At 36.1% G+C, this 27,473-nt stretch overlaps 1 protein-coding gene across 1 annotated transcript in view; it reads right to left on the bottom strand.

Annotated features, from left to right (window-relative positions):
• TMEM232 (transmembrane protein 232) overlaps nt 1–27,473 on the bottom strand; it is a gene marked incomplete at its 5' end in the record, with an annotated part of 240,883 nt that overhangs the window by 157,442 nt on the left and 55,968 nt on the right.

The raw sequence follows: 27,473 nt of genomic DNA, 5'->3' as shown, positions 1-27,473 counted from the left end.
TTTTAGTTTCTGTTCTGTGGAAAGTGTAAAGCATTTCAACAAAGGGTTTTAATGTAGTTTTTTTTGTTGTTGTTTTTGCACCCATGCTGTTGATTGCTAAATGTAATAGTGTGACCATGATGCTGAATAAATGTGTCTTTTTAAAAAAATAAAAATAAATAAAACTTCTAACGCTATGAAAAGATGAACTGCACCTAATATTATACCTAATAAATTTAAAAGTTAAAAAGGTAAACTGTGAAACTATGTACTATAAACACATTTTTTTTTTTTTTTTTTTTTTTTTGCGGTACACGGGCCTCTCACTGTTGTGGCCTCTCCCGTTGCGGAGCACAGGCTCTGGACGCACAGGCTCAGCGGCCATGGCTCACGGGCCTAGCCGCTCTGCGGCATGTGGGATCTTCCCGGACCAGGGCACAAACTTGTGTCCCCTGCATCGGCAGGCAGACTCTTAACCACTGTGCCACCAGGGAAGCCCTATAAACACATTTTTGGAATTCAAGTAAAGAGGAATTTATTCAAGGAAGTATGAACAGTTAGACCACCATGGTGAATTTTTACAATAAATCAGAGAAACAGGAGAAAAATCACTGGCTGTTATAAAAATGATCAAGCTCTATGAAATATGGCAGTTGAACCAAGAAGAAACCTTTGAAAATAATGTAAAAAGCAGACAAAAATTACTGATTTAATTATAAGCTGGAAGATTTTTTTAAATAATAGAGAAATAAATCAAATGAAATAGGGGAAAGGGAGTAATGAATTCAGAGTTTTTCTTTAAGTCTAATATACTTGTCCTTCTAAAAATTATATACCAATTAGCAATTTAAATAAGTTATCAAGTTCCACTTTCAAAATATGCATTTCCCCTACAGAAAAGAGGAAGAAGTTTCTCTTTACTCTTTATCTTAATTATTTCTCACTAGATGATATATTGTTATGCAATACTATTCAAGAAACAAGAATTCTCATTTAGTTAGTGATGGGATAAATAAATTAATGCAGGTCTCAAAGGGTTTATGAGCTTAAGTTAGCTAAAGAGCAACATGAGGGTACTGAGTATATGTGAAGCAAGTAAGAGGAGCAAGAGGAAGAGAAGGTTCAGAAAGGAAGATGGAGGGTATCCTGGTGAGAGCTAGTGTGACACTGAATTCATCAATGCCCCTCTTGAATAAAGTTATAAGCACAATCTGAAAAGTCACGATCTTCAACTTTTCCTAATTCAATCTGGATTTAATAATCCAGGCTAATAATAATCATCATTGTTACAATAACTAGAATAGTTGGGAGTACCTACGATGTGCCATATTCTAGTTACTCCTCACTACAATCCTGCTATGAAGACTATATCATACTTACAATAATAGAAGGGAACATAAGAGCTTCAACTTGGTTAGAAATTTCCCTAGCAACACACTGCTGATGAGTGAGAGAGGCAGGTGAAGGCTGGGATAATTTTATCCCATGAAGCACAGCCTCTCCAATTCAGACAAGTACTTTTCCTTCCAATCCTGCCCTCTATTCCATTCATAGGAAAGGAAGATAGACTAGAAGGTGGAAGGAGGATGCAGGAGAGAATGTACACAGCTTAGAAATGGGAGGAGGAAGGCGTGTGTCCAGCTTCCACCCTTTCTATCTAAAGTTGATAAAGTAAAACATGCAAATATGAGGCTACAGTTAAGCAGCAAATTCTTTTGAAAATATAATTTTCCCCTCATAAAAATTTTACCAGTAAAATTCGGTGTATTGCAATAGTTGAAATTATAGATAGGAAGTGATGTCAGCAAGATGGTGGACTAGGAAGTCCCCAGCCTTCATTCTCTCACAGTAACAACTTGGCAGACATCCATGAAAAAAACTGCCTTTTAGGAGACCTTGGAACCCAGGTAATAGGTTGTAAAACACCAATGGAACCCAAGACTCAGGAGGGCCTCTTCAAGAAGGCAGGCTGGACTCAGGTGGCTGGCCTTTCAACAGTGGTCCAGCTGTGGACCTAGTAGCACCCCTGTCCCCCCATGAACTTAGCTCCTACTCTGCTTGCCCATGGTCCTGCCACCAGTCCCATCCACCAAAGGACTCGGGAGGACCCATGCCTGTTGTGCCCTGAGTAACAGGTCCACTGACTGAGGACCCGACTGTGGACCCTGAAGCACTGTGACCTGGTTCCAGCCTCACTCTACCATGGTCCAGAGGCGGTTCTGCACACCCAGGAACCCACCCATGGACCTAGCAGGAGAATGCTCAGGAACCTGGGGGGAGCCAAATGCATTTGTACCCCTGGTAAGACCTGAGACCCGCAGACACAGCAGTGGTCCCGTGACCAGGCTCCAGCCCTGCTCCACCACAGTCCCAGAGGAGCTCCCATCTGCTCAGGGACCCACAGGAACCATCCCCACTCAGGCTCCCCAATAACAGGCCCATTTACCCCCAGCAGAGAGGGAGCCGTAAGAAGAGAGGAGGATAGGGAGGATCTTAAATGGAGCTAAGGTGGAGAGTTCATATTAGAAATGTATAAGGTAAAATAACTAAAGATAAATTAGGTCAGATTAACTGGTAGATATTTGAGCAAAAGAGTAATGTTATATCTGCTCAATGAAATGTTATGTCTATTCAAGCAAGAAACTGGGAAACCAATATGGGAGTTTTATGAGGTAAGCCAGGGCTTTACTGTGATGAGCAGCAGGAGATTGGACAGTAGATCTCACAAGACTTCTTTGCTATGGAAGAGGAAGACAGACTGAAGTGAAAAGGACAAGTGCATGTTCAAGCTCAGGAAACTGAAACAATAATGAAATCACTTGCAGAAATGAGATTATATAGAAAAGCCGGTTTGGGGAGAAAGGAGATAAATAAATATGGTATGATTATGGGTAAGGGGAATCTGATATTCAGCTTGTTGTAAAAACAGAGCTATAATTCAAGTAAAATAGTAGAATTGAAATTATGGATTTGTGAGTCATTAGCAGAAAAATAAGGCCTGAAATCAATATTAGTAGAGAAACAACAATGAGTTTTTAATGAATAATTCTGGAATTGCAAACCTCAGAAATACAAACGCAGTTTTTGAACAGTATAATAAACAAAACATACTGTGGATTTTAACCCATTTATAAATTTATTTCTAATTTATTTCTAAACTCTCAACTCTTTTTTTTTTTTTTTTGAGGTACGCGGGCCTCTCACTGTTGTGGCCTCTCCCGTTCCGGAGCACAGGCTCCGGATGCACAGGCCCAGTGGCCATGGCTCACGGGCCCAGCCGCTCCACGGCATGTGGGATCTTCCCGGACTGGGGAATGAACCCGTGTCCCCTGCATCGGCAGGCGGACTCTCAACCACTGCGCTATCAGGGAAGCCCTAAACTCCCAACTCTTTAAAAAGAATGATTGACAAAAGTACATACAAATTACCTTCCTTCATATATTTTAAATAATTGTTTTTTGAGGAACAATATTTTAGAACCCTACAATCACCGAACTGAATATGGTTTGTTTTTAGAATAAACAAGGCCAGTAGACCAGTCATGAAACCATAAAATATATTCTGATAACTGTGTGCTCAAAACTCAATTTTTAAATGCCACTGAAGACTGTAAAAGAAAGCTGTTCACCTGTTGATTTAAACTACAGTGAAGTGTTGCTTACAGATATTTGTAGGGAGAATCTATTACATCCAACTGACTGACAGTTAACGAAGAAAAAATTTCTTATAAAGACAGATGGGATGTGTTACAACTGTCATAAAAAGTAGAATGTGCTCTCATATGCATGTCTACACACTTGCTGAGAAGCATGCCTGCTCTGAAACTTCTCATCCAAGGACCAGACTGTAATATAAGGCACTTTTCTGTTCTGCTTTGTGTGACCCTGTGGCAGCTATCAAAGATGTTACTTTAAATGTACTGAGAAAAAAATGTGTCTCCATCTGCAGCTAAGCTAGGAAATAACAAAACTGAAGCAAAACAAAATTCCTAATAAACCTTAAAAATTTATTAAATTATACCATTTGAAAACCAATACTTTATGATCCTTTCTCTGTAGGAATGTTTTATTTTAGCGTTTGAACTCTTTGGAAGCTGTTAATTGCCAGCCTAGATACTTATATTTCACATATTCAATGAACATAAAATATGAATATTTCTACTTATATGGATGATTATAAATGAACACAACTTTTACAATTTTGACAAATATAACTTGGCACCACAGAATTGAATGTATCACTGAAAGGTAACCTGAATGCAAGATGTAGTTTAAAACATTACCTTTATGAAATGCCATGTAGTGTGGAGGAACTAGATCAATGTCAAGAAACCAAGAGAAGGGCTTCCCTGGTGGCGCAGTGGTTGACAGTCTGCCTGCCAATGCAGGGGACACGGGTTCGTGCCCCGGTCCGGGAAGATCCCACATGCCACAGAGCGTCTAGGCCCGTGAGCCATGGCCACTGAGCCTGCATGCCCAGAGCCTGTGCTCCGCAACGGGAGAGGCCATAACAGTGAGAGGCCTGCGTACCAGAAAAAAAAAAAAAAAAAAAAAAGAAACCAAGAGAACTATTCAGTAAGCCAGCCATTTGTTTAATAAATATTTACTGAGTCAATGTTATGTGCCAACCACTGTTCTATGTACCAAAGAAAAAGACAATGTTACTGCTCTAGGGACACTTAATTCTAGGGGAGAAAGACAGATATTAAGAAAGTGAACTTAAAAATATCATTACAAAAATAATAGATGATAATGTGACCAACAATGACTAGGAAAAGAAAACCACTACCGACAGAGTGAAAGAAAGACCTCCATGAGAACACAGTATTCAAGCTAAAATCTGATTAAAAAAAAAAAAGCTAAACATCTAAGGAGCTAGGGAGAAGTGTTCCCAGCAGAAGAGATGGAAAATGTAAAGGGTATGGACCCAGAATAGCTTGAAAGTTTAGAGAAACAGAAGAAAGGATAGAATGGATGGAGTACAAGACACCAGGGAGTCCTTGGGACAAGATGAGATCAGATAGGCATGCCCTTTGCAGAGGCACACTCTCAATGATCATGGCCAATTTGTAAGCCATGGAAAGGAGTTTGGATTTTATTCTTAGTGTAATAAAAAGCTAACAGAGCATTTAAATACAGAAGGGAACTGACCCATTTTATGTTTTAAAAAAATCTTTTTGGCATCTTCGTGGAAAGGGGGACTATAAGGAAGACAGGAAGATTTTTCGTTTTTTGCAATTAATCTGTAAGAAAAGTGATGACTGTATAGACTTTAGATTTGTACAGTAAACTTGTACAATGGTCTATACCCTTGGCTTCTGGGAGGTCACCTCTAATGCCTTGGAATGTCCTGTCAGATAAGAATGTTCTTATTAACCTGGGAGCCATGGGTTGTGATTATCAATTTGCCTTTGAAAGGGCCAGAGACTGGGGTCACCCATATGTATGTGACTGAAGCCCAATAAAAATTCTGGATACCAAAGCTTAGTGACTTTCCATCGGTAACAATACGCTATGCAAATTGTCATACATTGTTTCTTGGAGAAGTAAAAGCTTTCCACACAACTCCACTGGGAGAGGACAGTGGATAGCTCTCTGCTTGGATCTCTCCTGAACTCTGCCCTATGCACCTCTTCCTTGGCTGATTTTAATCGTTTCACTGTAAGAAACCATACTCATGAGTAAAATGGCTTTGCTGAGTTCTGTGAATTCTTCCACAAATTATGAAACATGAGGGTTGTCCTGGGGGTCCCCAAACTCACGAGTAGTTTCAGAAGTGAGGGTGGTCTTAGGGACTCCTGAACTTCACAGGAGTCAAAAATAGAGACAGAGATATGTAGAAAATTTGGGGATATATTTTGGATGTATAGTAGAATAAATAGGAATTCGAGGGTACTCTTTGTTTTCAGAACGTTTTACTATAATAATTATAATGACATATCTATCACTATACACACAAATACACACATATTTAAATACCGATCATAAGGACAGAGACAAGAAGGCAAAGTAGAAGGACGTGAGTTCATCTTACGAAAACATCAAAATCACAACTAACTGCTGAACAACCATCGACAAAAAAAAAAAAAGCTGGAACCTACCAAAAAACAGATACCCTACATCCAAAGACAATGAAGAAGCCACAACAACTTGATAGGAGGGGTGCAATAACAATAAAATTAAACCCCATACCATCAAGTGGGCGACCCACTAGCTGGAAAATAATCATACCACAGAAGTTCTCCCACGGGAGTGAAAGCTCTTAGCCCCACGTCAGGCTCCCCAGCCTGGGGGTCTGCTATGGGATGAAGAGGAGTCTTCAGAGAATCTGACTTTGAAGGCCAGCAGGGTTTGATCTCAGGAATTCCACAGGACTGTGGGAAACAGAAAATCCACTCTTGGAGGGCACACACAGGTCTCATGTGCACTAGGACCCAGGGAAAGAAGCAGTGACCTCATAAGAGTCTGGGACAGACCTACCTACTAGTATTGGAGGGTCTCCTGCAGATGTGGGGGACAGCTGTGGCTCACTGTGGGGAAAAAGACACTGGTGGCAGTAGTTCTGGGGAGTATACATTGATGTGAGCCCTCCTGGAGGTCACCATTTTATCATCAAGACCTGGGCTCACCCAACAGCTGTAGGCTCCAGTGAGTGCTGGGACACCTCAGGACAAACAGCCAACATGGCAGGAACACAGCCCACTCATCAGGAGACAGGATACTTACAGTCTTCCTGAGAACACAGCTGTCCAGTAAACACAACCCTTAACACAGCCATGCCCAACAGAGGGACCCAGCTCCACCCACCAGTGGGCAGGGACCAGTCTCTCCCACCAGGAAGGCTGCACAAGCCTCTTAGACAGCCTCATCCACCAGGAGGCAGACAGCAGAAGCAAGAAGAACTAAAACCCTTTAGCCTGCTGAACAGAAACTGCGATCAAAAAGTCAGACAAAATGAGATGGCAGAGGAATATGTCCCAGATGAAGGAATAAAATAAAATGCCACAAGAACAACTAAGTGAAGAGGAGATAGGCAATCTACTGGAGAAAGAATTCAGAGTAATAATAGTGAAGATGGTCCAGGACCTCAGAAAAAGAATGGAGGCAAAGATTGAGAGGATGCAAGAAATGTTTAACAAAAACCTAGAAGAGGGGCTTCCCTGGTGGCGCAGTGGTTGAGAGTCCGCCTGCCGATGCAGGGGACACGGGTTCATGCCCCGGTCTGGGAGGATCCCACATACCACAGAGCGGCTAGGCCCATAAGCCATGGCTGCTGAGCCTGCGCGTCCGGAGCCTGTGCTCCACAACGGGAGAGGCCACAACAGTGAGAGGCCCACGTACTGAAAAAAAAAAAAAAAAAACTAGAAAAGCTAAAGAACAAGCAAACAGATAAACAATACACTAACTGAAATGAAAAATACACTAGAAAGAATCAATAGCAGAATAACTGAGGCAGAAGAACAGATATGTGTGCTGGAAGACAGAATGGTGGAAATCACTGCCACAGAACAGAGTAAAGAAAAAAGAATGAAAAGAAATGAGGACAGCATAAGAGACCTCTGGGACAATATTAAATGCACCAACATTTGCATTACAGGGGTCTCGCAAGAAGAGAGAGAGAAAAAAACCTGAGAAATATTTGAAGAGATAATAGCTGAAAAGTTCCCTAACATGGGAAAGGAAACAATCACCCAAGCCCAGGAAGTGCAGAGTCCCAGGCAGGATAAACCCAAGGAGGAACATTATGAGATACATGATAATCAAACTGGCAAAAATTAAAGACAAAGAAAAAATATTAAAAGCAGCAAGGGCAAAGAAACAAATAACATACTAGGGAATTCCCATAAGGTTACCAGCTAATTTCTCAACAGAACCTCTGCAGGACAGAAGGGAGTGGCATGATATACTTACTTAGAGTGATGAAAGGGAAGAACCTACAACCAAGAATACTCTACCCAGAAAGGCTCTCATTCAGATTCAATGGAGAAATCAAAACTTTACAGACAAGCAAAAGCTAAGAGAATTCAGTACCACCCAACCAGCTTTCCAACAAATGCTAAAGAAACTTCTCTAGGCAGAAAAGAAAAAGCCACAACTAGAAAGAAGAAAATTACGAATGAAAAAGCTCACTGGTAAAGGCAAACATACAGTAAAGGTAGGAAATCATCTACACACAAATATAATATCAAAACCAGGAATTGTGAGGAGAGTACCAATGTAGGACACTGGAAATGCATTAGAAATTAACAGACCAGAAACTTAGAATGATCTTGTTTATATATAGACTGCTGTATCAAAACCTCATGGTAACAGTGAACCAAAAATCTACAATAGATACACACACCAATAAAGTTAGTCATGAAATCAGAAGACAAGAGAACAAAAGAGGAAGGGAAGAAAGACCTACAAAAACAAATCCAAAACAACTAACAAAATGGCAATAAGAACATACATATTGATAATAAACTTAAACATAAACAGATTAAATGCTCCAACCAAAAGACATAGACTAGTTGAATGGATACAAAAACAAGACATGTATATATGCTGTTTACAAGAGATCCACTTCAGATCTATAGTCACATACAGACGGAAAGTCAGGGGATAGAGAAAGGTATTCCATGCAAATGGAAATCAAAAGAAAGCTGGAGTAGAAATACTCATATCAGAAAAAATAGACTTTCAGAATATGACTGTTACAAGAACAAAGAAGGACACTGCATAATGATCAATCCAAGAAGATATAACAATTGTAAATATATACACACCCAACATAAGAGCACCTCAATATATAAGGCAAATACTAACAGCCATAAAAGGAGAAATCAACAGTAACACTATAATAGTGAGGGACTTTAACACCCCACTTTTGTCGATTGACAGATCATACAGATAGAAAATCAGTAAGGAAATACAGGCCTTAAATGACACATTAGACCAAATGGACCTAATTGATATTTATGGAGCCAAGCCTTCCATCCCAAAGCATCAGAATACACATCCTTTTCAAGGGCACATGGAACATTCTCCAGGAGTGATCACATGCTGGACCACAAATCGAGCCTTGGTAAATTTAAGAAAATTGAAGTCATATCAAGCATCTTTTCCAACCACAATGCTATGAGATTAGAAATCAACTACAAGAAAAAAAAACTGTAAAAAACATAAACATATGGAGGCTAAACAATATGTTACTAAACAACCAATTGATCACTGACGAGATGAAAGAGGAAATCAAAAAATACCTAGAGACAAGGGAAAACAAAAGCACGATGATCCAAAACCTATGGGATGCAGCAAGAGCAGTTCTAAGAGGGAAGTTTATAACAATAAAATCTTACCTCAGGAAACAGGAAAAATCTCAAATAAACAACCTAACCTTACACCTAAAGCAACTAGAGAAAGAAGAACAAACGAAACCCAAAGTTAGTAGAAGGAAAGAAATCATAAAGATCAGAGGAAAAATAAATGAAATAGAGATGAAGAAAACAATAGAATAGATCAATGAAACTAAAAGCTGGTTCTTGGAATAGATAAACAAAATGGATAAACCTTTAACCAGACTCATCAAGAAAAAAAGGGAGAGGACTCAAATTAATAAAATTAGAAATGAAAAAGGAGAAGTTACAACAGACACCACAAAAATACAAAGGATCATGAGAGATCCTACTACAAGCAACAATATGCCAAGAAAATGGACAACCTAGAAGAAATGGACAAATTCCTAGAAAGGTATAACCTTCCAAGGCTGAGCCAGGAAGAAATGAACAGACGAATCACAAGTACTGAAAATGAAACAGTGATTAAAAACTCCCAACAAACAAAAGTTTACAAACAGATGGCTTCACAGGTGAATTCTATCAAACATTTAGAAAAAAATTAACATCTATCCTTCTGAAACTCTTCTAAAAAATTCCAGAGGAAGGAATACTCCCAAACTCATTCTACAAGGCCACCATCACCCTGATACCAAAACCAGACACAGATACCACAAAAAAAAGAGAAAATTACAGGCCAGTATCACTAATGACCATAAGATGCAAAAATCCTCAGCAAAATACAAGCAATCCAACTCCAACAATACATAAAAAGGATCATACACCATGATCAAGTGGGATTTATGCCAGGGATGCAAGGATTCTCCAATATGTGCAAATCAATCAATGTGATACACCACATCAACAAATTGAAGAATAAAAACCATATGGTCTCAACAGATGCAGAAGATGCTTTTGATAAAATTCAACACCCATTTACAGTAAAAACTCTCCAGAAAGTAGGCATAAAAGGAACTTACCTCAATGTAATAAAGGCCATATATGACAAACCCACAGCTAATATCATCTTCAATGGTGAAAAGCTGAAAGCTTTCTCTCTAAGATCAGGAACAATACAAGGATGCCCACTCTCACCACTTTTACGTAACATAGTTGGAAGTCCTATCCATAGCAATCAGAGAAGAAAAAGAAATAAGAGGGATCCAAATTGGGAAAGAAGAAGTAAAACTGTCTTCAAATGACATGATACTATATAAAGAAAATCCTAAAGATGCTATCAGTAACCTACTGATACTAGAGCTTATTGATGAATTCAGTAAAGTTGCAGGATACAATATTAATACACAAAATTAATACACAGTACATTTCTATACACTAAAAATGAAATCAGAAAGCAAAATTTAAGAAACAATCCCATTTAGAAATTAGAGAAACAATCACATCAGAAAAAATAAAATACCTAGGAATAAACCTACCTAAGGAGACAAAAGACCTGTATTCCGAAAACTATAAGACACTGATAAAAGAAACTGAAGATAAAACAGATAAGAAGATATACCATGTTCTTGGATTAGAAGAATCAATACTGTCAAAATGACTATACTACCAAAGGCAATCTACAGATTCAATACAATCCCTATCAAATTACCAATGGCATTTTTCACAGAAGTAGAACAAAAATTTTTTTAATTTGTATGGAGACAAAAAAAAAAAACAAACCCTGAATAGCCAAAGCAATCTTGAGAAAGAAAAATGGAGCTGGAGGAATTAGGCTCCCTGACTTCAGACTATACTACAAAGCTACAGTCATCAAAACAGTATGGTACTGGAACAAAAACAGAAATATAGGTCAATGGAACAGGATAGAAAGACCAGAAATAAACTCATGCACCTATGGTCAATTAATCTACAACAAAGGAGGCAAAAATATAAAATGGAGTAAAGACAGTCTCTTCAATAAATGGTGCTGGGAAAACTGGACAGCTACATTTTTAAAAAAGTAAAATTAAAACATCCTTTAACACCATACACAAAAATAAGCTCAAAATGGTTAAAGACCTAAATATAAGACTGGATACTTTAAAACTCTTAGAGGAAAATATAGGCAGAACACTCCTTGACATAAATTGCAGCAGTATCTTTTTCAATCCGTCTCCCAGAGTAATGGAAATAAAAAGAAACATAAACAAATGGGACCTGATTAAACTCAAAAGCATTTGCACAGCAAAGGAAACCATAAACAAAATGACAAGACAACCCACAGAATGGGAGAAAATAATTGCAAATGATGCAACTGACAAGGGATTAATCTCCAAAATATATAAACAGCTCATGTAATCTAAAAAACTAAAAATAAAAATAGAGCTACCATATGATCCTGCAATCCCATTCCTGGACACATATCTGGAGAAAAACATGGTTTCAAAGGATACATGCACCCCAATGTTCATTACAGAACTGTTTACAATAGCCAAGACATGGAAGCAACCTAAATGTCCATCAACAGATGAATGGATAAAGAAGATGTGGTACATACATACAACGGAATATTACTCAACCATGAAAAATAATGATATAATGCCATTTGCAGCAACATGGATAGACCTGGAGCTTATCATACTAAGTGAAGTAAGACAGAGAAAGACAAATATCATATGATATGACTTATATGTGGAATCTAAAAAAAATGATACAAATGAACTTATTTACAAAACAGACTCACAGAATGAACTTATGGTTACCGGGGGAACAGCAGGGTGGAGGGATAGATTGGGAGTTTGGACCTGACATGTACACACTGCTATATTTAAAAAGATAATCAATAAAGACCTACTGTATAGCACAGGGAACTCTGCTCAGTATTCTGTAATAACCCAAATGGGAAAAGAACTTTAAAAAGAATAGATAAATGTATAATTGAATCACTTTGCTGTACACCTGAAAGTAATACAACAATTTAAATCAACTATACTCCAATATCAAATAAAAATTTTAAAAAACGTATAAGTGACCTATAAGCACAGAGGCTGTAATACAACATGGAATAATAGAAAGTCAGGATGTATTTAATTGTGCATGTTCTGCAGCACATCTACCACAAGTCCCTCAAATAATAAATGGGAAAACCAGTTTATAATAAATAAATAAGTATTGATCAGAGAGTTATTTTGTATAATCATATTTGATCATTATACATTTTAAACCAGTATCCACCAGAATAAAGCAAAGAGAACCAAAGTATTACTAATATGCCCTTTTCTGTTGCAGGTATGACAGAAAATATAAAGCAAAAGCAAAAGTCAGCTGATTCTTTTATTAACGTATGACAGTTAATTGAATTGTAATGGCAAGTAGGATGCCAAAATGTTGACAAATATTTAAAGAACTTATTAGAACCTGTCTTGCTTAAATTTTATGACCTTTTTCTATAGTCAATTATGGAAATCTTTTAATTAAAAATAATTATCTGCTGGAGTTACAACTGGGAACCAAAGGAGAAAGTAATTTATCTGCTTTCCAAGAACATCAATTATTCATATAAATAAAGAAATATCAGACTTCTGATTCTTGGAATCATTTTAAATTTCATTAAACTACATTAATACCACCGAGATATATAGACTATCTCTATGGAAGTAGTTAATCTTCATAGATTTTTGTATCCGAAGGCAACAAAACAAGAAAATGAAAATAACAAAGATCTTTTTGGAAATTAAGAAAGCAATAAAAACAACGTTTACAAGCATATTACATGCAAAAGCTCTTTTAGAATCCATAATCTTGAGGACACTAAAATTCTGAGACATAAATCAAGTTGCCTAACATCATCCAGAACTTGACAACTAAGCTGAGTCACCCCAAATTTCTGACACCAAGTCCAGTCCAGTGAACATTTATTCATCTACAACTGAACAATTTTGTTGCTGTTTTCCCTCCTCTTCTTACCTAAATCTCTCACCCTTCACCCCATATGGGGACCTTCTATTATTCCTTCCAGTAAGTAGCTACTTCAGATATCTTTAATGAAATAACTATTCACCCCAAACCTTAAGAAACACCTGGACCAAACACAGAAATAATGTGTCAGACTAAATCAGAGATTTCTGTACCCATGAACATATTATCAGGTTACTCTTGATGGATGTGAGAGGTGAAGAAGAAAGTGACTCTAGAGAATTAGTATTCATTTCTGGACCAGATTAAATGACAGAAAAAAATCAATCTGAAGCAGTCTAGAGGATCTTAATGTAATTCTGACTTGTATAACAGAAAGTTACAAGTACCTAGTAAGTTATTTTTGTGAATGTATGCACATTTGCTTCTTAATTAATTTGGATAGGGAGGCAAAATCTTATTTCTTTCTCCTCTGCTAAGATATATTATTACAAAAATTGATTTTTAAGACGTCACTTTAGAATATACTTCAGCACCATGAACACTTCTGGAAATACTGCAGGATTTCTAGCTCATGAGTCTTTTGCCACTATGTTCAGCTACAGATGGATTTTAGACCACTGGATCAAACTGGATACATCTTTGTATTTATGATTTAAAAATGTGAAGGATGCTTCCATGAGCTTCTTAGCACCTTTATTTGGATAGGAAAAGACTTCTACATGGTCAAAAGCTTTTGACTGAAAAGTCCAGCTTGTGTTTTAGCTTGCCACAATCAAAAGGAACAGCAGCAAGCATACCAGGGAATAAAGAGAATGTGATAGTAGGAATCTTTTAGTTTAAACATATACAGAACTAAATGAAGATTAATTTGTAGCAATGAAAGCAAAACTTCCTGAGAAGAGTAGCAATACTTTTTAAATTTCAAAAATTATGATAATGCTTTATCCTGTTTATTTGGGGTTTTATGAAGATTCTCATGTAAATTTAGAGGTTGAGGTCTCACCTCCACAATTAATAACTATTTTCTGTGGTCCCTACAGATTAAGCTTTGATTGTAGGAGGCAGTGTTGATAAGTAAGAAAATGGTTAGCTTTCTCCATGTTTATTGAGTGTAATCTTAGATCACAAAATACAGGTTTGCAAAATGGAAGTACAAGTGGGCAGCCTCGGAATATTTGACCACAGGGACCCTTTATCCTGTACCTCATATTTCAAACTTCCAGTTCTTCTCACACATTTTAGGCAGAAACTATTTCCTCTCCTGCAGCAGCTCGGCCAATGGCTGTAGTAAATGGAAAGGAGGAAAGACTGCCCACAGCAGTTCCTCACCCCATTCTGTGCAGTCTCTGAGGTCCAGGCTCAGGGCCAATTTCCTGGCAGCATGTCCAATTCTAAACCCTACTCACTCCCACCATGAAGTACTAATGTGAAAAAAGAAAGGAAAGTATCCTGCTGCATCCTAGAGATTTGACCAAGTGATTTCAGACTGGATGGTACAGACATTTTCTCAGAGAACTTTTCTAGCTTTAGGAAACTACGTTTGATGTTCCAGACCATGGATTTACAGGCTAATCACAAGGGAAGGTGGTCAGTGAAGAGAAAGAAGTACAGTCAAGTTCAGATTTAATGTTGGTCCAAATGCAGCCATCTAACAAGTTCTGAAACCACTGAAAACCGAGGATGGCAACAATAATAAAAGTGATATTTCTTTTTATTATCTCTATTTCATATATGTATATATATGTTTCCAAACTTTTACTTGGATTTTTAACTTTTTCTCATTTTTCTGCACATATGTTGTACATTTTTATGTAGTTATCTTCCAATCATGACTTTTATGATTTTTCTGTTGTCTATGTAACATTTTCCCACTTTAAAGTTATAAAAGGACTATGCTATATTTTCTTCTAGTTATTTTAAAGGTTTTAATTCATGTGAAAATTATTTTTTGAACTTATGTGTGGTTATGGTGTGTGGTACTTAACTTTTAAGAATCCAACTGTAAATTATTTATCAAAACATAATTTGTTGATAATCCATTCTTTCCCTCCTTAGCAAATGTCAGCATGGTACAGCCACTATGGAGAAGAGTATAGAGGTTCCTTAAGAAACTAAAAATAGAGCTATCATATGATCCAGCAATCCCACTCCTGGGCATATATCCAGAGGAAATACATGGTTCAAAAGGATACATGCACCCCAATACTCACTGCAGCTTTGTTTATAATAGCCAAGATATGGAAGCAACCTAAATGTCCATCGACAGGTGAATGGATAAAGAAGATGTGGTACATGTATACAATGGAATATTACTCAGCCATTAAAAAGTTCTATGTATAACTGAATCACTTTGCTGTACACCTGAAACTATCACAACATTGTTAACCAACTATCCTTCAATATAAAATAAGATTTTTTTAATTTAAAAAATAAAATAAAATATAGCATTTCAAATGGTAAAAAACTAAATGTCAGCATAGACATATTTACATACACACACACACACACACACACACACACACTTACCCAAATGTATACCAAGATTTTTTTACATCCAAAACATTCTTGATATGAATCAGACACAGATAGCCAAAAGCCAGAGATGCTTAGCAATGATTCCATTAAAGACAGAGCATAGCAACACAAAATTGTCCAACAAGGAAAGACTTTCACATCCTATTGGTAGCCCGGGTTAGCAAAAATAATAAGTCATAAGCCACATAGGTAGAAGTAGAATTTATGTTACTCCTCATAAATTTTTAGGTTTAGATTTATCACTACTATTGTCCAAGGCTCAGAAGCATTAGGATCAATTCTAACGTTATACCATTCCCTCAAAGGATGCAGTTATTGAGCTTCTGAGTGATATTTTTTCCAAAAACCAACCAAGAAAATAAGAATTTGGAGCAAATGAAAAAGCAAAACAATCTCAATGGTAAAATTGTAAAGTTATCATAAAAAGAGAAATTGAAAATATGGTATTAGAGACATGTAACTAAAGTAAATGCAGTACCCCTCCCCAAAAAAAAGACAACTCACCAGTTTTAAATGATAACAAGGATAGAAGTTATCAGTCATTTTAGAGAATCAACATAAAGAAAGGGGTTTCATATTTATTAAGAATATAGGGGCTTCCCTGGTGGCGCAGTGGTTGAGAGTCTGCCTGCCGATGCAGGGAACACGGGTTCGTGCCCCGGTCCGGGAAGATCCCACATACCGCGGAGCGGCTGAGCCCGTGAGCCATGGCCGCTGAGCCTGCGCGTCCGGAGCCTGTGCTCCGCAACGGTAGAGGCCACAACAGCGAGAGGCCCGCGTACGGCAAAAAAAAAAAAAAAAAAAAAGAATATATGTACTACATATTTGGGTCAAAACAAAAATAGCATGAAAGATACCAGGTGAATATGAAAATAATATATTTTACAGGTTTTTGACCAATGATGTGAAACAAACTAATCTTCAACTTTCATACATATCAAGCAAATACAAAGCCCTTCTGACATTGGATATGTTATCAAACAAGATGGTAAACTTAAAGTGAGTAGATACTACGACTATTCAAATTGCTAACACTGTGACTATTAAAACTTACAGATGATAAAATGCATTACTAAGTTGTGTTAGTATGCTGTGCTGATGGCACAAACTTGCCATCTTTTCTATTTCCTGAAAGAAAGCCATTAGATAGTTGCCTACTTACCTGCAGTACCCTGCCCCTTCCTTGAAAATACAATCCTATTTTGTACTCAGATCCTAGGAGTGAATTCTCATGGGCTATCATAAATGCCTCCCTCTCCACCAGACATTTACTTCTCCAGCCTTCCTTGTAGCTAGTGGTGACCAGTGTATCCAGTCCTGACAATTTCACATGCAGGCTAGTCTTCTGAAGTCCTTCTGGGAAATTGTTTATAATAAGGCAGATAGACTCTAGAAGAGAGTCAGTATCACCCCTTCTCTTTCTTCTTGCTTTGCAATTCTCTATGGGTCTGTGATGTCTGGAGCCCAAAAGTCATCTTTTAATAATGAGGCAACAAGCACAGGAATGAAAATCCAACACCCTGAGCTGTCAGAATATAAAGATGTAAAGAGACAGGTCCTTGATGACATATCTTTGAGCAATAAAAGTCTCTCTGTTCCTCATTAAGCAAGATGATAAAACCATAAATAGTTTACATCCTGATAAGTGGTATCTGTTTACCCAAGTCTAATGCAAACATTGGATGAATGAGGAAGGAATGAAATTATGATGACACAAGTGTTGTCCAAGCATCCGGCTATTAAAGAAACCTGGCATCATATGATAGAAATTGTTAAGAAGAGAATTACTACCCACCAAACTAACCAGCAAACTTCTACCCTTAGATGTGTCAATCAATAACGCATTTGAAGGAGGATGAGTGAGACAAATAAATGCTACCTCCATATTTTAAAGTGAGAGTTATAAAGGATGAGACCTAAAATACTACTAAAGTTGGAGTGTGTTAAATGTCAGAGTTGAGTAAAACAAAAAAGCGTTATAAAATCATTTTTAAAATGGAATTAGAGATGTCCTTAATAACACCAGGACAATGCGGTGACTCTGGTGATCCAGGTCCTGAAACAGTGAATGTCAGCAATGAAGACAGTTTGGATTGTTGCAGGGATGAAAGGTTTTCCAATTTTGGAATTATGATTTACCTAACTCTGAAAATAATGATCCTCTGGGATTTGAGGATAAAAATTAAAACCATTATAAGTACCATAGGCTGCAAACCATTTTGTCAATATGAAGTTTTTGAAATGCAACTTCCTAATAGAATCTCTTTTTTCTCCCGAATTTGGCTGTGTACTAACATTCAACATGATACTTTTCCCAAAGAATAAGAATGATACTGAAATTCATTTGAAAGGACCATTTTGCTGTATACTTTGTACTGTGGTTTGTTATTCAAGAATTTATTCATCTTTTTAAGAATTTTTTGGTTTGCTTGTTAGTTTTCAGTGTTCACTAAATTGCAGAACCATTATTTGCTTTTAATGTACATCATAATTTCCAGCAGAATATGACTATATCTCCAGTTTTTATGATTTCCTATTGATTCCAGCATATAATACAATCTAATTAAATATACAAAATAATAGGTTTAATTATAAAGGGACACTTTAAAATAATTTTTAGTATATGCTTCTATAACAAAACTACTTAATATTTTCAAAAAGTCATAAAATTAAGACATCTTGTATACTACTGCATTTTATACATCAAAAAATACAGCAAAATGTGATCACCATATTCATAGATACAAATACAGATATATAGATATTTTATACTATGTTATGAAAACCTATTAATCCTGATAGGGTAATAGATTATTTTATTAGTATAATGCAGATAGAATTATTGTTATTTTATGGTTAAGAAACTGCCCATTATTTTTTCTGTTTTCTTGACTATTTTCTTCCAGATTGTCTATAGAATTAACTGGCCACTTCTATTCTTTTGAAATTTTATTGGAATTACATTTAATTTATAGATTAATTTAGGGAGAATCTACATCTTTACAATACCAAGGTTCATACTCACTTATTTCAAGTCCTCTTTGAAGACCTGAATGTTTTATGAGTATGTCTTTATAAAGTTTTATGAGTTTTGTTCTTTATATAGCACACATTCCTTGGAATTTTGCTGTTTTAATGCTGTTGCCAGTTAGTTGTTCTTTGTGCATTATTTTTTCTATTTAGTTACTGCTGTAATGTAGGAAAGTTATTGACAGTAATATGTTTCTTGTAACTAACCACTTTAATTAGTGCTAATACGATTTTCATACCCCTGGATATTCAAAATAGACATTCAGATCACCCACAAATGCTATTCCAATATTATACCTGTTTTTCTTTCCTTTTTCTTGTCTTTTCATATTGGCTAGGACATCCAGAATGTGGTAAACTATCAGCAAATAATGTAGAAATTGTGGCCTTTTACTTACCTTAAATAGGATCACCTTTAGTTTCTTAAGAATGAAAACCTAAGGGGATGATTTTGGTTTAATAGATACTTACCAATTTAAGAAAGTGCCCTTATAGTTCTAATCTGTTTTGCTCTATCTTTTTTTTAAAAAATCAGGCATGTGTTTTTAGTTTAATCAGTTCCATTTTGGTATCTGTTCAGAATAACTCCTTTTTCCTTAGTCAATTATGAGAGATTTAGATTTCCTAATATTGTACTCTCCTTGGATTCCTAGAATAAACACTACTAATATGGTATATTATTCTTTTAACACACTGCTGAATTTGATCTATTAGTATTTTATTTAGGATTCGTACATGTACCTTCATTCATAAGATAGAGTGGTCTATTTTTAATACTCTCATCACCAAGTCTGGGAATTGGGAGTAAATACATTTTGAATTATAGAAACTACTCCCCAAAATTTTCCTAAATATAGTATTGTGAGTTTAATTTGTCCAGCACACTCTAATCATATACCTAATGCTAGATATGTTTTGAGTGTGTATGTGCATTCAGGTAGGTAAAGAAAACACTGAACTGTGGCAACAGGACAAGAGTCCTTTCATATTTATCATTGTAAGTAAAAGTTGTATAAAAAGTAAATATTCCTTGTATTAGTATTTTAATTAATATTAGTATTTTGCATTAATATTTTATTACTTTCCCCTGAAAGCTGTTGTGAGGGTATCCAGAATAAATCATTTTTAATGACAAGGTTTGGGTCCAGCAACCACATTAATACCCTCCTAGGGAAACATATATTCATTATGATTCAGAAATCATTTCAATAATAACTTTATTAAATTACTCCTCAACTCTAGTTACAACTGTTCTGTCTAACTATAATTATCCTCAGCACATTGAAAGTTTTTTCTCAGTTAGCTGAAAGGCTGTCAGATATTTAATTTAATTCAATAACATAAACTTCTTAGAATGCTTACTGGATATAAAGAACAATGTTAATATGTACGGGGTTATAAGTTGCTAGTTTCTAAGGTAGTTCAACCTGTGGGTGGGGCAGAATTAGATTTTATAAGAGCTAAAGCTTATATAATTATGAAGACTTCTTTTACAAAAACTATTAAAAAATCTTATTTTCTCAGGTTAAAAAGACATTTTTTTCCATGAGAAGATATTTCTACTGCCCTTCCTAAGATTTTAGAAGGGTCTTATGTGGTGAAAGGCCCTGCAAATTAAATGTCAATGGTTTCTCTCTAAATAAACCTCTGCTTATAGGGAAATTGAAGAATATTTTTCTACACATAAGTTGATGACTTTTTTTTTTAGCTCTTTGTTGCATAATTTTATTTTATAGCTTTTTGGGGGGGATGCATTTCTTTGTTTAAAATTTTTCTTACAATGAGTATATATTGTTTTTCCACAACCAACAATGCTTTAAAAATACATATTGCATCCCTTTAATTAGTAACATATTTGCCAAACTCCGGAAAAATCTCTTCCTTTCTTTTTTAAAATTTTTATTGGAGTAAAGTTGATTTAAAATGTTGAGTAATGAAAATAAAAGCAAAAATAAACAAATTGGACCTAATTAAACGTGAAAGCTTTTGCACAACAAAGGAAACCATAAACAAAATGAAAAGACAACCCACAGAATATGAGAAAATATTTGCAAATGAAGTGACTGACAAGAGACTAATCTCCAAGATATACAAACAACACATGCAGCTCATTATCAAAAAAACAAACAACCCAATCAAAAAATAGGCGGAAGATCTAAACAGACAGTTCTCCAAAGAAGACAGACATATGGCCAAGAGGCCCATGAAAAGATGCTCACTGTCACTAATTATTGGAGAAATGCGAATAAAACTACAATGAAATATAACCTCACACCAGTCAGAATGGCCATCATAAAAAAAATCTACTAAAAATAAATGCTGGAGGGCTTCCCTGGTGGCGCAGTGGTTGACAGTCCACCTGTTGATGCAGGGGACACGGGTTCGTGCCCCGGTCCGGGAGGATCCCGCATGCCGCGGAGCAGCTGGGCCCGTGAGCCATGGCTGCTGAGCCTGCGCATCCTGAGCCTGTGCTCCGCGGTGGGAGAGGCCACAGCAGTGAGAGGCCCACGTACCACAAAAAACAAACAAACAAACAAAATGCTGGAGAGGATGTGGAGAAAAATAAACCTTCTTACACTGTTGGTGGAAATGTAAATTGGTACAAGCATTATGGAGAACAGTATGGAGGTTCCCTAAAAAACTAAAAATAGAGCTACCATATATCCTGCAATCCCATTCCTGGGCATATATTTGGAGAAAACCATAATTCAAAAAGATACATGTACCTCAATGTTCATTGCAGCACTATTTACAATAGCCAGGACATGGAAGTAACTTAAATGTCCATCGACAGAGGAATGAATAAAGAAGATGTGGTACATATATACGATGGGTTATTACTCAGCCATAAAAAAGAATGAAATAATGTCATTTGCAGCAACATGGAGGGACCTAAAGATTGTCATACTGAGTGAAGCAAGTCAGACAGAGAAAGACAAATATCCTATGATATTGCTTATACGTGGAATCTTAAAAAATGGTGCAAATGAACTTATTTACAAAACAGAAATAGAGTCACAGATGTAGAAGACATTTTTGAGGTAGGAATCTATAATCATCACAACAAGCCCTGCCTCCAGTTAACTAAGAGAATTCCAAAAGTCCAGAATAAGAGTAGAATATGTTTACTTAGCTAGGCTAGTCTGATGTCCAAATGAATTTTCCCCATATGAAAGTTTTGTCAAGTGTTATTAAAGCTTCCAACGTTTGAAAAGAAATACAGATTCATCTTGAAATCCAAGGTATTTTGTAATTGTATGTATCAAACTTTAGATTCCAGAACCAAAGATCCATCAGACAGGCTGGTTTCCATAATCGCCTATTAACTTGTGATGTTTATTTAGCACCACCATCCTTACTTCCCACCTCCATCTTCTTCCTTTCTCCAAATTCTGACTTAAGCAAAATAGATTCTTCAAACTATAGATTGAGTCCTACTTTCCCTAACCAAATCGTACCCAGGTTTATCCAAAGTTGTTTTTAAATGTCTGTGGTGTTCCATGAGTCACTAATATAGAATGATGCACATAAAGAATGTTCATACTCCCATTATAATGAGTAAACAAATGGACTTCTCTCTTCTGGAGTGAAAAGAACTGGTGTTAAATATGTCTTTTTAAATAATGAGAATAAATGAAGCACTTACATATACAATGTGTAACAATGGTGTTTAATAACAATTTTGAATTGAAAATGTCATCTCTTAATAAAATCTTATTAGAGTGCCCATTTCCTTTCCTTCATCCATTCATGTATTCAGCACTTGCTTACTGAGTGCTTACTCTGAGCAAGGCAATGTGTTAGGTAATGTAATGATGCACTGAAGACTAAAATATGTATATTCCATGACCTAAAGAGAATGTAATTTGGTAAAATATGCTTTGCTCAGATTGCAAGTTTCTTCACACTATCCACTCTCTCCTTCTTCCTTAGTAATATGAATCACTATTTTGAGCTTGGCTCATTGACACTTAGCTAAAAACAAACAAAAACTCCCCCTTGTGTGGCCATTTGATTATAGCCAATAAGTTTACAGCAGGAAAGCTACATGATATTTTGTATTAAGAAGACTTAGTAGAAAATGGATATTATTATTCTTCCCTTCTACACACTCAGCAGAAAAAAGTGAACCTGCCTGAGAACTTCTTAAACCCTCAAATCATCCTTAGACTGCCTATTTCTGGATTTATTTTATGTAGGAGAGAAGTAAAATTTTCTTTTGTTTTATCTAATGTATTTTTTATTACATGTAGCCAAATCTACTCCTAACAAAGAACTATATAACTATTATTAAAAATACAAGCTACAATTTGGTAAATTAGAGAGGTACAAAAGAAAGTTGGAAAGAACCTGGGCCTTCAGTGTTGTTTTTGAGCCACTAAATTAACCAACCCTAAACCCTGTATCCCTTGTAAGGAAGTATGAGTTGAACAGGTGGCTTATGATCCACTCACCCCCTTTACTGGAAGGCATCTCTGGGAGAAAAAATAAGGCATGTGACCCAGGTTAATCCCTTTGTCAATGAGATCTTCAGATAAATAGACTAGTTACATTTACTAGGAGGAAGAGACTTTATCTAGAGTGCTCTTAGGACAGCCCTGGCTAAAGGATTACTATAAATAAACCTGAAATCTATAGATTGATGAGGCATGGCATCCTGGAGGAAGTTATATAACATGTACAACTCTCCAGAAAAATAAAACAAAGATATTTAAAAGCCATCTTGATTTGGGTCTTCTGTGACTTGCAGCCTAAACCTTCCTAAAAATACAAATCTTTACCAAATGAATTGATATCAAAAGCTACATTTATTGGATATTCTCATTAAGTTGCATAACAACCTTTCTTAAGTGCCTGAACACCATTACATCTTAGGAAAATATAATTTCATTTGAAAGACTTGCAGAATTTCTGATAATTTTTACATGATAATGAAATTAATAACTATGTTGATCACATACAGTCAAAACTGCATTAAGAGTCAAAGGAAAACAGGAATTCTTGGTAATATATCTCTTCACTGAACAATCAGGCAAAGATGTTCCAAACAAAAGATCAAGAAAAATCTCCAGAAACAAACACTAATGAGACAGCACTATATGATTTACCTGACAGAGAACTGAGAATAACTTTCATAAAGATGCTCACCAAGGTCAGGAAAACAATGCATGAACAAAGGACTTGAATAGATGTACAAACGGTCAACAGGTAAACGAAAAAAATGTTCAATGTCAGGAATCATCAAGGAAATGCAAATCAAAACCACAATGAGATATAACCTCACACCTGTCAGGATGGCCATTATCCAAAAAAAATAAATACAGCAATGGAATACTATTCAGCCTTAAAAGTGATGGAAGTTTTGCCATATGTAACAATGCATATGAACCTTGGGGACATTATGCGAAGCAAAGTAGGTCAGTCACAGAAAGACAAATACTGCATGATTTCACTTACATGAGGTACCTAAAATACTCATATTCATAAAATCAAAGAGTGAAATTGTGGTTTCCAGGAGGCAAGGGAAAGGAGAAATGGGGAGTTAACAATCAACAGGCATAAAGTTTCAGTCAAGCAAGGTGAATAAGCTCCAGAGATCTGGACAGAGCACTGTACCTATAGTCAACAATAACACATTGTACACATAAAATTTTAAGAAGATAGGTCTCATGTTAAGTGCTTTCCCCACAATAAAATAAAATAAATTTAAAAGAAGAAAAAGACAAATAGATAAGATACATTTAACGGCCTTACGTATATATAATATAATCAGTACTATACTTTTAGATTTATCAACACAAAGAATTGTGAATCATAAGGATTGCCTGAATTCTATGGCTAACATGTACATGGATTATTAAAGGAGTTAAATACTTTCCATGTATAAAAACAAAATCTTATTACTGAATATTTTTATGAATAACCTTCACCAAGGTAAGAGGTATACTGAAGATTTAATAGAGTATCATTAAAAGTTTCAATTGGTTCTAAGATTCTAATTAACTTTCATTTACTTTTTAAAAAGTAAATATTACTCTGTGCTAATATTTTTTCCTAAGTTAAAATGAATCAAAATGAAACATACAAGGTTATTTTACAACCATGACACGTATTTCATTCACTACCGTCATTGTAGAACCAGCTTAAGAAAATAATTCTCAACAAAATGATAGGAAAAACGTCGTATTTACTTTTTCCATTCATAGACAACAGTGAATGGAAAAATACTTGGCTCCCACCTGTCTTCACATCATACTATAACACTGGGATAAATTACTACAAATTCAGACAAATTTAACAACACTACAACCTTCTAGCAAACTTAACTATAAACCATATTGAAAATATGTTTTTCATTTATTACAAAAAGCTACCATAGGAACTTGGCAGTAAGCAAAGAGATGGGCGATGATTGTAGAGTGAAGAGGTGAAGAAAAAGAACCAAAGCAATTACCTTCAAATATCTGAAGGGCTTGCATGTGGGAAATGGAATAGACTTTTTGTGATTGCTTCTGGGAGGCAAAACTCAAGCAAAAGTTTGGAAAATGTGGAAGACAGATTTCATTATAATCTTAGGAAGAATCTTTCACAGTGTTCGAAAGTGGAATGACCTGCTTTGGGAAATAGGGAGTTCCATATCTCTGCTGGCTGTGCGCTATTTGCAAATGGTCTAGAAGAGATTTGTGCACTGGATGAGAACTACGTGACTGACAAGATTTTTACTATTCTGTGATATTTTTGGTTCTGCCATTCATTGTCTATTTCTTATACAAGACACACTAAATCAGTGTCTGCTGGTTTCTCACCAAATAGACCATTTTCAAGTTTTATTTTCACAGCACAGATTTCAGATAGTTAAGTCTTGTTAAAAATTATTGTTTTATCACTATGAAAACCAAAGTAGGAACATAGAAGATAGCACTTCAAATATAGTGTACAACACAAAGCTGGGTTTCCCTCTTTGTAATTATATATATATATATATATATATATATATATATATATATATATCTCATCTGCTGTAAGGACTAACTGGCTGGATGCATAAAGGTCTGTAACAAGTAGGAAAAGCCTTTCCCTCTGATGAGGACAACATTTTACCACCTTGTTTACAGCGAAATTTATAGGCTATGTTTTCTCAAAATATAGTGTCAGAAGTGGTTTAATAATACAGATTCCTGGACTCCACTTTTAGGATTTTTCGATCCAAAGTTCTTGAACAAGTCCCAGGAATTTATGTTGGAAATAAAGACCCACGTAATACAAAGTCTAAAATGCTTTTATAAGAATCGCTGTAGGACAAAGACTGTCAGAGAATTTCTCAGTCATCTTTTTTCAGATTCTTCAACATGCAAATGGACAGCGTTTTTTTAAATTTCACTCAAAAGGTCAAATAACCTAGTTAGCACAGCACAATGAGGTAGTTATTAGTGCAGACTCTGAAGTCAAACTGCCTATGTTAAGTCTCACGTACCATTTACTAACTCAATTTCCTTGGACAAATAAATGCTTAGTGCCTCAGTTTTCTCATCTATCAAATGGGGATAATATGAATAACTACAATGTAGTCTTGTTGTAACGATTAATAAGTTAGGTGATGCATGTTACATGCTTAGAATAGTGCCTGACACATAGTAAGTGTTAATATTAATTATTATTATCCTGTTACCCATCAGGACAAAATGTGTCTCAAAATCATAATTTCAACAGGGATCAGGCAAAAATTCTGTGTGTTTAATTAATTTTTATCACCTTCCCTCATAGTTTTCCAGTTCAAAATTGTGTTTTCTAGGTATATGCTGCAAAGCCCTTTTTCCGATAACAATTTACTTAGGCACCTGAGTATATTCAAACCTGCCTACAGCTCAGCACCACTGAGAGGTGTATTAGTCGGCTCGGGCTGCCATAACAAAGTACCATAGACTGGAGTTCTTAAACAACAGAAATTTATTTTCTCACTGTTTTGGAGGCTGGGATGTCTAAGATTAAGGTGCTGTCTGACTGTGTATATGGTGAGGGCTCTCTTCCTGGCTTTGGGATGGCTGCCTTCTCACTGTGCCCTACACAGTGGAGAGTGAGCTCTCTGATGTCTTTCTTACAAGGGCACTAATTCCATCATATTAGGGCCCCACCGTCGTGACCTCATTTAATTACCTCCTTGTAGGCTCTGCCTCCAAATACAGTTACATTTGGGGGTTATGCTTTCAAACATATGAATTTTGAGGCTTGAAGGGTAGAGTTCAGTCCATAGCAGTAAGGTGCATAGGATGGTCCTCCACGAAGGCAATGCTATAGGTCAGACACTTTGAGTTTCAACCAGATCTTAAATGCATAGTTGGTGTTGATAAGCATATATAGAAATTCCTACTCAACCCCAAACACCAAAACTCAACACTTCCATCAGTGGCCAGAGCCCTCACTCTAGAATTAATAGATATCTGACTCTCTGAAAAGTGTGTCTGACAAAAAACCTTGAAATTAAAAAGGTACATGCTAAGTAGCCATCTATTCATCTAAATGCTTCAGGTTCTGCTCCTACATCAAATAAGATCACCAGGAAATTATCTTCATGGAAGTTATTATTTCAGTTTCCTATAACACTGCCTTCACAAAACTATGATATATGAGTTTCTTTATATTAAGGGATTTATATAAAAATGGTCTATAAGAACACTGCTTAATTCATTCATGTAAAGGCTATTGTTACCATTCTTAAGTGTTTTTCAGTTTTTCATTTATATCTTTATATGTAAAT

This window comes from Mesoplodon mirus, assembly GCF_964341445.2.
Source record: "Mesoplodon mirus genome assembly, chromosome: 5".
Lineage (NCBI taxonomy): Eukaryota > Metazoa > Chordata > Mammalia > Artiodactyla > Ziphiidae > Mesoplodon > Mesoplodon mirus.
This window is presented reverse-complemented; position numbering and strand designations above follow the sequence as displayed.